Source organism: Elephas maximus, chromosome 7 (assembly GCF_024166365.1).
Source record: "Elephas maximus indicus isolate mEleMax1 chromosome 7, mEleMax1 primary haplotype, whole genome shotgun sequence".
Classification (NCBI taxonomy): domain Eukaryota; kingdom Metazoa; phylum Chordata; class Mammalia; order Proboscidea; family Elephantidae; genus Elephas; species Elephas maximus.
This window is the reverse complement of record NC_064825.1, coordinates 116239256-116251547: the sequence shown is the minus strand read 5'-3', so window position 1 is coordinate 116251547 and position 12292 is coordinate 116239256. Positions and strand designations below refer to the sequence as shown.

General features: G+C 37.4%; 1 non-coding gene across 1 annotated transcript; it reads right to left on the bottom strand.

The window, feature by feature from the left end:
* Positions 1–9683: 9683 nt before the first annotated feature.
* LOC126081319 (U6 spliceosomal RNA) lies at positions 9684–9790 on the bottom strand. The gene has a single exon (XR_007518365.1). It is a non-coding gene; the product is annotated as a U6 spliceosomal RNA (small nuclear RNA).
* Positions 9791–12292: the final 2502 nt, after the last annotated feature.

The following is a 12292-nucleotide window of genomic DNA, read 5'->3' as shown; positions in this document are numbered from 1 at the left end:
CAGGATACAACTCTTCCTTCTTAATTTTGGCGTTCCTAATATCTAACACCAGTCTCCATCTAGCCGGTTCTGATCAAGGCAACTCCAATGTATCAGAGTACAACTGCATTCCATATGGTTTTAAATGGCTGTGATCTTTTGGAAAATCTTTCGAGGTGACTCTGGTTGGATTGAAACCATGAATCTTTCACAAGTATCCATTCAGGGTCTCCTTAACCAGAGATAACACAAACAATTTTTATTAACAGGCTTTTGGTTACTAGGTAACTATATATTTATGCACTCATTATTGAAACATTGCAGTTATGAACATATCTTTAATTACTTTTTATAATACTGAGTGTTTTATTCTGCATTTTTTTGTCACTCATGTATGTTTGTGGACTTATCCGAGTTGATTCATTTAACTGTATATTATTCACTGATTTTGCTGCATATATAAAATTCATTAGAAATAGAAAACAAGGGCTGTCCAAACTACTCCAGATTCATATTTAAAAAAAAAATAATTAAAATTTTAGTTCTCAATGTTTCTAATGCTTCAAGTTATAAAATATAAATAAATGTTTTATTATCCTTTCCATTTTCCAATTTACTTTTAAGACAGGGAGCAAAGGCCCTGAGATCGGAGGGTGCCTGTTTGAAAAATAGTGAAGAGACTGGTGTGGATAGGGGAGAAGCAAGTAAAAGAGAAATAGACTATACTATTTTAGTTTTTTATAAGGGAGGTAATAGCGGGTTGAGTATGAAACCTAGAGACTTAGTAAGACAAGGAACATAGGGGCTCACAAATCTGCAAAGAAAGCAACAAGAAATAGGCCAGGGCACAGAAACAAAGCCATTCCCCAGAACAATAGGGCCGGGTATATAAAAATGATCAGCAAATGTCTTTAAAGTTGCCTTTCAGAAGCAGCTGGAGAAAACCAGGCCCAGGGACATGCGCAGAACATCCACCTGTGACCGCTGTGTGACCTTCCACCAGGGCAGTGAGGGGCTACAGCCCCAGCCAGGGAATCGAACCCAGGGAGCGAGAGACTGCGCAGATGCGACACTGCATAATAATAAGTCCCGCTATGAATTCCAGAGGCCTCCAGGACGGGAGCCTTCTTGGAAAGCTGTTGCATGTGCACCTTAGCTAACATATCCCTACCTCTGCCTGTGAATAAACATGAATCTTTTCCCCTCCAAGAACTTTTAAAAACTCGGGTCTCTCTTTTGTTCTGTGAGATGAGGGTAAGCATTGCTCTAGGACCTCCTTGTCTCCACTTGCAAGCCTCTTCAATAAAGCTTTGCTCGTGTGGAAAACTACGTGCCTTACCTGCTCATTTTTGACCAGTGAGAGGCAAGAACCTTATTCCAGTAACACTTTTATAAGCAAGAGAATAAAAACATACAATGCTTTAAGTAAAGATTATATACACATATGTGTGTGTATATATGTCCATAGGAATCATATTTGTATGTAGGTTATACAAATGAATATATATGTATATATACATGCACACCTACACATACATAAGTTAGTATGAACATAGTAAGAAGCAAATTGATTGCACATTTTTTTCCTGCACATGTTAAAATAGCATATATTGAGGGCTGACCCTGAACTTTATTTCAAAATGTTTAAGAAGAATTGAAAGAAACCAATAAACTAAAACAAAAATTTCACTTTTGTCATATCTTCTTCATATCGAGACATAGGCTAGTCTCTTATTTTTTTTAATTTAATTTTTAGTGCTAAAAATATACTTTATTTGTAAACCAATTTTTCTCACTTTTTTTTTTTTTTTTTACTGCTTCTTTTACACCTTTGTTCCTCAAACTGTATAGGATGGTTTTCAGTACAGCTATCAGAGAAGTGTAAAATTTTGACGTTATCATGTCATGAACAAAAGCATAGCTGGAACTTAACCCCATGTACATAAAGTGTTTTTTTTCCAGCCTAAATTGACAATCTAATTAGGGGAGAGCAACAAGCGGAAAACACATTTTGCTTCTCTTCAGCAGAACGCATCTTCGGAATGGCCAAAAAAATGAAACTGTAGGAGATCAGGACAATCAAGACAGTGAATATCTCAACAGAACCCACAAAGCAGAAGAGTAGACGATAGTTGATGTGAGTGTCAGAACAGGAGATAGCAAGAAGTAGAAGGATATCACACAAGACATTTCTAATTTCACAGAAGGAGAGGTTAAAAGCTGCTACTGTAAGTAAAGAAGCATGAAAAATACCACCAACATAGGCAATAATGGGTGGCACATAGATTCTGGGAGACAAGTTAACTGATAATATAATTATCCTTACTGAAGAGGTTGAAGCTGACGTTTATTGCATATCATGTAAAAATTAATTTTAGTTAGATCAAGCACTTAAAATCAAAACGAAATATTTAGACTCTAAAGAGGGTAGATGTCAATATCTTTTAGATCTTGAGATAAAGATCCTTAAACCTGTGTAAGGGAAATTTAAAGTGAGGTACCTGAAAAATTCTGAAATGACTGTCTTGAACTTTTGGTGCAAATCCTTGTTAGCTGCTACCATTTTTTCTCTAGTGGCAGTCATCTTCCCTGGTGTTTCTAACGGAAGAATGTTTGATACAGATGACGTAGCCCTGGTGACCTAGTGGTTCAGTGCTAGGGCTGCTAACCAAAGGGTCAGCAGTTTGAATCCACCAGGCCCTCCTTGGAAACTGTGTGTGGCAGTTCTACTCTGTCCAGTAGGGTCGCTATGAGTCGAAATGGACTCGACGGCACTGGGTTTGGGTTTTTTGTTTTAACTACATTTTGAATGTCTGGTAATGATGACATAACTACACTGTGATTCCCCCTCCCATCAAATGCCCTTGTAAATACCACACTCTAACCAAACTAAGAAAGATATATATATATCTTTTATAAGCCAATTGCCTTATCAACTATTCTTACAGGAAGTACTGCTATACAAGTTCTCTCCGCAGAAAGTTTTGCCTTTTAATGATCCGCTACAAATCAAACTACCATGTATCTTTCAGTTTGTTGTACTGCGGTAGCTTGCAGATTGCTGTGATACAGGAAGATTTTGCCACTGTTATTTCAAATACCAGCAGGGTCACCCTTGCTTGACAGGTTTCAGCAAAGCTTCCAGGCTAAGGCAGGCTAAGAAGAAGAAACTGTCAGTCTACTTCTGAAAAAACAGTTGGCCAGTGAAAACCTCATGAATAACAGCAGAACATTATCTTATATACTGCTGTAAGATGAGCTCCTCAGGTAGGAAGGCATATAAAATATGACTGGGGAAGAACTACCTCCTCAAAGTGAGGTCAGCCTTAATGATGTGGGTGGAGTCAGGCAGATAAAGAATCACTAAAAATGAGAAGAAACAGCTATAAATATCCATTAATAATCAGAACGTAGAATGTAAGAAGTATAAAACTAGGAAAATTGGAAGTCATTAAAAATGAAATAGTACACCTAAACATTGATATCCTAGGCATTAGTGAGCTGAAATGGACTGGTATTGGCCATTTTGATTCAGATAATCTTATGATCTACTATACTGGAAATGACAACTTGAAGAGTAATGACATTGCATTCATCATCAAAAAGAACATTTCAAGATCTATCCTGAAGTACACCATTGCCAGTGATAGGATAATATTCATTAGCCTACAAGGAAAGTCAGTTAATAAGACTATTATTCAAATTTATGCTCCAAGTACTAAGGTCAAGGATGAAGAAATTAAAGATTTTTACCACCCTCTGCAGTCCAAAATTGATCAAACATGCAATCAATGTGCATTGATAATTACTGGTGATTGGAATGCAGAATTTGGAAAAAAAGAAGAAGGACTGGTAGTTGGAAAATATGGCTTTGGTGATAAAAACAGTGCCAGAGATGGCATGATAGAATTTTGAAAGACCAACAAATTCTTCATTGCAAATACCTTTTATCAACAACATAAATGGTGACCATTCAAGTAGACCTCTCAAGATGAAATACACAGGAATCAAATTGAATACATCTGTGGAAAGAGACAATGGAAAAGCTCAATATCATCACTCAGAACAAGGCCAGGGGTCGACTGTGAAATAGATCGTCCATTTGTTATATGCAAGTTCAAGCTGAAGTTGAAGAAAATTAAAACAAGTCCATGAAAGCCAAAGTACAACCTTGAGTATACTCCACTGGAATTAAGAGACCATCTAAAGAATAGATTTGACACATTGAACACTAAATATCAAAGGCCAGACAAGTTGTGGGAAGACATCAAGGATATCATGCATGAAGAAAACACAAGGTCATCAAAAAGGCAGGAAAGAAAGAAAAGAACAAACTAGATATCAAAAGAGTCTGAAACTTGCCCTTGGACATAGAGTAGCTAAAGTGAGAGGAAAAAAAAAATGCAGTAAAAGAGCTGAATGGTTGATTTCAAAGGGCAGCTCGAGAAGACAAAGTCAAATATTGTAATGAAATGTACAAGGACCTGGAGTTAGAAAACCAAAAGGGAAGAACATCTTTAGCAACTCTCAAGCTGAAAAAACATGTGGAAAATTTCAAGCCTTGAGTTAAAATTTTGAAAGATTCTATGAACAAAATATTGAAAAATGCAGGAAGCATCAAAAGCAGGTGAAAGAAATACACAGACACTCTACCAAAAAGAATTGTTCAATATTCAACCATTTTAGGACATAGGATACGATCAAGATCCGACGGTACTGAAGGAAGAACTCCAAGCTGCACTGAAGGCATTGGCAAAAAACAAGGCTCCAGGAACTGAGAGAATACCAAATGAGATATTTCAACAAACAGATGCAGTGCTGGAGGTGCTCACTTGTCTCCGCCAAGAATTTTGGAAGATTACAGCCTGTTCAACAGACTGGAAGAGATCCATATTTGTGCTGATTCCATAGAAAGGTGATCTAACCCAATGTGGAAATTATCAAACAATATCATTAGTATCACATGTAAGCAAAAAACTGTTGAAGATCATTCAAAAGCAGTTGCAGCAGTACATTGACAAGGAACTGCCAGAAATTCAAGCAGGATTCGAAGTGAACCTGGAACAAGGGATATCATTGCTGATGTCAGATGGATCTTGGCCGAAAGCACAGAATACCAGAAAGATGTTTTACCTGTGTTTTACTGACTACGCAAAGGCATTTTACTCTGCAGATCATAACAAACTATAGATAATATTGTGAAGATTGGGAATTCCAGAACACATAATTGTGCTCATGAGGAACCTGTACATAGACAAAGAGGAAGTAGTTCAACAGATCAAGGGGATATTGCATGGTTTCAAACCAAGAAAAGTGTGCATCAGGGTTGCATCCTTTCAGCACACTTATTCAATCTGTATGCTGAACACATAATCCGAGAAGCTGGACAATGTGGCATCGGCATTGGTGGAAGGGCCATTAACAGCCTGCAACATGCATATGACACAACCTTGCTTGCTGAAAGCAAAGAGGACTTGAAGTACTTATTAATGAAGATCATAAACTACAGTCTTCAGTATGGATTACACTTCAACATAAAGAAAACAAAAATTCTCACAAGTAGACAAATAAGCAACATCATGATAAATGGAGAAAAGTTTCACATTTCCTAGAATTTCATTTTACTTGGATCCACAACCAATGTCTGCGGAAGCAGCAGTCAGGAAATCAAATGAAGCGCTGCATAGGGCAAATCTGTTGCAAAAGACTTCTTTAAAGTGTTAAAAAGCAAAGATGTCACTTTTAGCACCAAGGTATGCCTGATCCAAGCCATGATATTCACAGTGGTGTCATATGCATGTGAAAACTGGACAGTGAAAAAGGAAAACTGAGAAGAATTGATATCTTTGAATTATGCTGTTAGCAAAGAATATTGATTATGTCATCCATTGCTAGAAGAACAAAGAAGTCTGTCTTGGAAGAAATACAGCCAGAGTGCTTCTTGGAAGCAAGGATGTTGAAACTTTGTCTCACCTACTTTCCACATATTATCACCAGTGACCTTCCCCTAGTGAAGGACATGATGCTTGCTAAAGTAGAAGGTCAGCAAAGAAGAGGAAGACCCTCAACAAGATGGAATGACACGGTGGCTGGAACAATGAACTCAAACATAACAACTATTGTGAGGGTGGCACAGGGCCACATGTACGACAGAACCTTCTGTTGTACACGTGGTTCCTATGAGTCGGAACTGACTCCATTGCACCTAACAACCCAAACAACAAATTGCCCAATTCTCAAATATATGGGGAAAAAAAAAAAATTATGGTCTGAGATTTGCATTGTGCCCATGTCATTATAACTGACTCTTAAGTGAGTTATGAGAAAGTCTCTTATCCACCTGTTCCCATCCTCCAAATATAGCTTTCTCAATTCACTTACGACCTGAGAAATTTATGACATGGAGAACAGCTCAGAAAGAAAACTCCCCTCAGTGAATGAGAGGAGAAAAGAAATCCCCAAGCCTGGATATACAGGGTGTTGAAAGATCAACAATACTGAAAGTTGAATGCATATATCTGATTTATAGTTCTTCCAAGGATTGACAATCCCTGGACTTTTAATTGTGCTGATTTAAAACTCAGCTTTAATTAAAAATATATTTGGAGACGCTTCTAAGCCTTAGCCTCACTGCCTTATGAATGAGAACCTGGAACTGTAATACAAAGATAGACAGTAGGTGCCAGCCATGCTATTACTGCCACAAGATGAGTATATTAAGTCAAGATGTCTAATATTTTATTTTGGCTTTGCCATCAACTTTCAATGTCAAATGTCACCACAGAGAAAAATGTGTACTTCCTCACCCCCATCACCTTGGCTACCTCTGACTGTAGCCCTTGTAGATATTTTCTGGCTTCCTGGCAGTTTTCCACTTCAAGTGGTTTACTCCGTTGCCTGTGGGGCTTTTGTCGGTGCCTTGGGAGCTTGCTCAGACCATACGAAAGGCAATGTGGAAGTTCCCAGCATTTAATATGTCGATGAGCAATTCTCAACGAATAAGTTACAATAAATACCCCAAGCCTCTGGCTTTCCTGTCTTAGGACAATTCCAAGAAGGATTTTGCAGGACATCTCAAAATATCTCAAGCCATTGACACAGTTGCTTACAACAGCAATCTGCTTTTTACACCATTAGGTTTTCTCCCTTCTCTGTCTCTTATTCTCCATTTCCTCATTTACGATTCCTGGAATCCCCTGCCAAATAAAAATATAATCTAGTCTTCAGCCCAGAATCTGCTTATGGGGGCATTTAAACCTTGACAATCTCAATCTCTTGTGTAATATTTTTGGATGCAACCACAAATGAAATATTCTCATCACAAAGGAAATTGTGTAAATGCATGAAAACAGGATATGATGATACTATTGCATTGTTGAATAACAGGAATCCCTATCATAAAACTAATAGTATTTGAGACATGAACACTCACTCAGCATCATTATCTTCAACCTGACCAATGGAGTCTTGGTCTAAATAACATTCTAGGCGAAGCTTTCAAAAAATGATTTTCCACCCTCAGAATATTCACTGTTTGGAAGCAAGATGGCTAGACTTTATCTCACATAATATGGACATATTATCAGACCAGATCAGTCCCTGGAGAAGGACATCATGTTTGGTAAAGTAGAGGGTCAACGAAAGAGAGGAAGAAGCTCAAGGAGATACACTGACACAGTGACTGCAATGATGGGCTTAAGCACAGAAAGGATTGTGAGGATGGTACAGGACCGGGCAGTGTTTCTTTCTGTTCTACATAGGGTCTCTATGAGTGGGGACCAATTTGATGGCAACTAACACACATACACAGAAGATTCCAGAATCAATACAGAAATCATAACAAATAGAAATCAAGTTTTTTGCTTTCCTCAAAGAACACAGTAATGGTGGTAAAAACACATGATAACATAGTTAAGACATTATTAGTATATATGGTATAGTATCTTGAGTCTGACTTTGCTGACTATACTCATGAGTATAATTTAAATTGAAACCGAGGGTCAAGAATAATGACTGGAGCTCATTGATAAACACACAGATTAGTGCCATCTACTCACCTAAGGTGAGAAATAAGTTCTTGTTCCCCCAAGTGCTTCCTAATCTTACTGCAATCATAAGAAGAATTTAGAATTGACTCAACGGCACTGGGTTTTTTTTGTTGTTGTTCTCCCCTTGAGATACTCCCCATGGAGCTTGAACACAAATTTTCATTAATCCTAAAGTATTTGAGAACAGGTAGCAAGACCATCGAGTGTTTGTTAATTATCCAGGATACATTTGATTTCCCTATTGAGGAAAACTTTGATGTGCAATTACCCAGTTTCATTGTAATTTTTTTATTGCCTACACTCAAAAACCTGGATTGAGGTACACTATTTGTTGAGTACATGCTTCAATTTTCCGTAAATTACTGTAATATTCAGAATTTTCTACAGCAGCTTAATTCAAGTTTGATATCTGATGATGAAGGCAGAACTCTTTAAACATGTCTTATAATGTTTTTTTAAAGATGCAGAAGGAATACAAATTATGAATATGTATGGCCAAAGTTACAAATTGATTTACTTATGTAAGCCTCACAATTCCTGGTATTGAATTATGTCTGACTTTCCTGAAAATGTCATAGCTTTATTCCCAGACCCTGTCTTTACCTCATATGTCTTACCCACTATGCCTCACTCCACCACATCTTAGTAGCATTGTACATAAATAGATATGACTCCTATGAGTTTTAATTTTTTTTTTGCTGTAGGTTTCCCGAGAATTGTTACCTTTTAAGAGATGACGTTTTTGATCTAATAATATTTTCACCCAAAACACACTAAATAAAATGTGCTAGGAAGTTGTGTTTAATGTTATGGTTTATTACAAAGATAACACAGTCTACACAATAGTTTTTAGTATAAGATCGTCCTATGGAAAACTTTTTATTTTATGTCATGATTAGCTGAACATAAATTTTTGCTTTGTGTGCGGGTGTTGAGAGAGTGGAGGAAAATGGTAGAATGCTTCTATGTTTATTTCAGTCTGCTGTGGCACATGTGGCCTTTCAAAGCACCCTAGGCTTAATGCCTGTTTACTTCTCTGGGTTATAAATTTATTTTAAGAGCAAGACAGCAACGGATGAACAAAAAATGTGATAGATGGAGAAAATGGTGCCAAAGTTTATGAATGGAGAATATGGTATTAAAAAAAAAAAAAAGTAAACTTATAGTAAAATGTCTAGCCCTTGGACAAAAGGTGGGTGTACCAGGGAGAATGATCAGGCTTTCCATCATCTCGCAAGCAATCATTCTTATATAACTCCACCACCCTTTACCAGGCTTTCTCTTCCTTGTTTAGAGACTATGATGTTGTTGTTAATTGACGTCAAGTCAATTCTAACTCTTGACAACCGCATGTGTACATAGTAGAACTTTTTCATGTGGTTTTAATGGCTGTAATATTAAAGGAAAAAAATCAGCAGGAATTTGCTTCCTTGGTACCACAGGGGGTTCAATCTAGAAAGCTTTAGGTTAGGGCAAATATTTTGTACCACCTGGATTTTTTTTTTAGATATCTTATTTAGATGGAATAAGATACAAATCTTTTAATAACTTGTATTCTATTTATAACACATATTTTTTTTACTTTCAAATTGTTTATTACAAATGCAAGTTTTTGAAAATTTTTTATTGTGCTTTAAGTGAAAGTTTACAAATCCAAAAAATATGGAACGCTTCACAAATTTGAGTGTCGTCCTCGCCCAGGGGCCGTGCTGATCTTCTCTCTGTTGTTCCAATTTTAGTGTATGTGTTGCCGGAGTGAGCACTGTAAGTTTTTTTTTTTTTTTTCATTGCATTATTGAAGCATTTTTCTATCTAGGAATAGTGGGTATTTTGAATTGGGATAAAAATGCATCAATATTTTCCCCTTTGAAATTAATAGTTTTTTTTTTTTTAAGCTATTTAATGCCTCTTCACTTAACAGCAGATTTTTCAGGAGCAAATTAAGACTTTAAAAGGAGACAGTTGTAGTTATATATTTACATTAGTTTGAGTGATTTCCATGGGTTGTTAAGGAATCTCTTCAGTGCGTTCTTCACTTCCTTGTTCCTTAGGCTGTAAATGAGAGGATTCAGCATTGGTATCACTAGGGTGTAAAAGACTGAGTCCGTTTTATCAGTACCTAACGAGTGGTTGGTCCTGGGTGGCAAATACATGAAAAGAAGAGTCCCATAGAACACAGTGACCACTATCATGTGAGAAGCACAGGTGGAAAAAGCTTTTTGTCTCCCTTTTGAAGACTGTATTCTAAAAATGGCAAGGATAATGTTAAAGTAGGATATTAGAACAACGATCATGGAGAAAAGCAAATTGATCCCTGAAAAGGTAAATGCTGCTATTTCTGGAATGTAAGTATCGGAAAAGGACAAGGCTAACCCTGGTGGCCTAATGGTTAAGTGCTACGACTGGTAACCAAAGGGTCAGCAGTTCAAATCCACCAGGCGCTCCTTGGAAACTCTATGGGGCAGTTCTACTGTGTCCTATAGGGTTGCTCTGAGTCGGCATCGACTCGACGGCACTGGATTTGCTTTGAAGATATATATATATATCATAATACATATGCATGAATATTTTTCATTGATATTAGGTGAGATGTACATATTTTCTTTACCACTGTTTTTTAAGTGATGAAAAAGAACTGCCTTTACAGAGTTGGAGTTGATGAGCCAGAGTGATCTCTAGTTATCTTTCAGCTTAAGTGCCACAGGCCTCCTCTCCAGCCCATGCTGCTTCATCTCCCTGGATATTTTACAAATTTCAGGATCTCTGTGGGAAACTCATCCAGAACTGTGGCTTTTTCCTTAACAATTTTTACCACATTCCTCTGCTTCCGCTACGCACAGATAGACCTGCCTCTCAATACTGTTCCTTCTGTAGGTGCCGGAAGACTGCATCCTTCTTCTTAATCACATTTTCTTTTTTTCTGCCAAATATACCGGAACTGTCGCTGGATTTGTTTTTTAGATTACTTTCTATTATCACTTTTTAGCAGGCTTCCCTTCCTTTTCCAGTTTAGCCTCCTTTTCCTTAAACTGTTTGAAGCCTGTTTTGTCATTGTTTTTATAGTTAAGTTTTATTACTTACGGTTTTGATTTTTAAAGTTCAATCATTTTACTCTACTTCTGCAGAGAAATGAGTGGGACAGAATGCTAACTTTTATGTCGTGTTCACTATGTGCTTCTCGTTGCTGTTGTTGGTTGGCATCTAGCAGATTCTGACTCATGGTGACCCCACGTGTGCAGATCAGAACTATTTCACGGCGCTAACGAGACCGTGACCTTTCTGAAGCCAGTCACCCAGCCTGTGTCCCTTGGGCGGGTTTGAGCCGCCATCACTTCTGCTGGGATCCAAGTGCTTAATCTTTTGTGCCACCCGGGGCCTCTCATTATGTGCCGAGAACTAAGCAAAATGTTTTGAAATAATTATCTCTTATTCTGCATTGGAGCTTTAGGGGATGCATGTGAATGTTTTCATACCTGATGAGATATCTGAGGCTCAGTGAAGTGAAGTTACTCACAGGCCACACAGGATATTGACTGGATAAAGGCATGGGCTAAACTTAGGGTTTATTCTTTTTTTTTAATTTGGTTTGCCCTTATTGATATTGTTGTTTTATTCCACCAAACACTAGCTCTTTGCTTTTGCTCAAATATTCATATTTTGTGTAGTGCAAATTAACAAGCATAATGCACATATATAGGTTAATAAGCACAAAGCTTGGCACTGAATGATTTCAAAATAGGTGTTACCTGTAGTTATTACTATTATTAGCTTATTATGAGTGATGTTAATATTTTTTTCTTTTTTTTAATTTTAAGATCAGCGTCACATTCTACCTGATTGAAGAGTCTTATAGTTGAAAAAGAAATAACAATAAAATTACAATTTTCTGTATGCAAAATAAATGCTCCTGGTGGCACAGTGGTGAAGTTCTCCACCGCTAACTGAAACATTGGGCGTTCAAAGCCACCAGCTGCTCTGTGGAAGATAGATGTGGCAGCCTGCTTCCCTAAAGATTTACAACCTCGGAAACTCTGTGAGGTAGTTCCACTGTCCTTTAGGGTCCCTAGGAGTCGGGATCGACTCAACCGCAATGGGTTCGTTTTTTTGGTTTTGGTATATGCAGACATTGGGCCACCTGATACTCAGCTATATCTTTCACAAAACAAAACATGCTCTTCCACATACAACTCTTCTAAGGTTTTTTTTTTTTTTCATTTAAAGGTATGTCAAATATGTATCTGATAAGCTGATCTGATTTTGTTGCA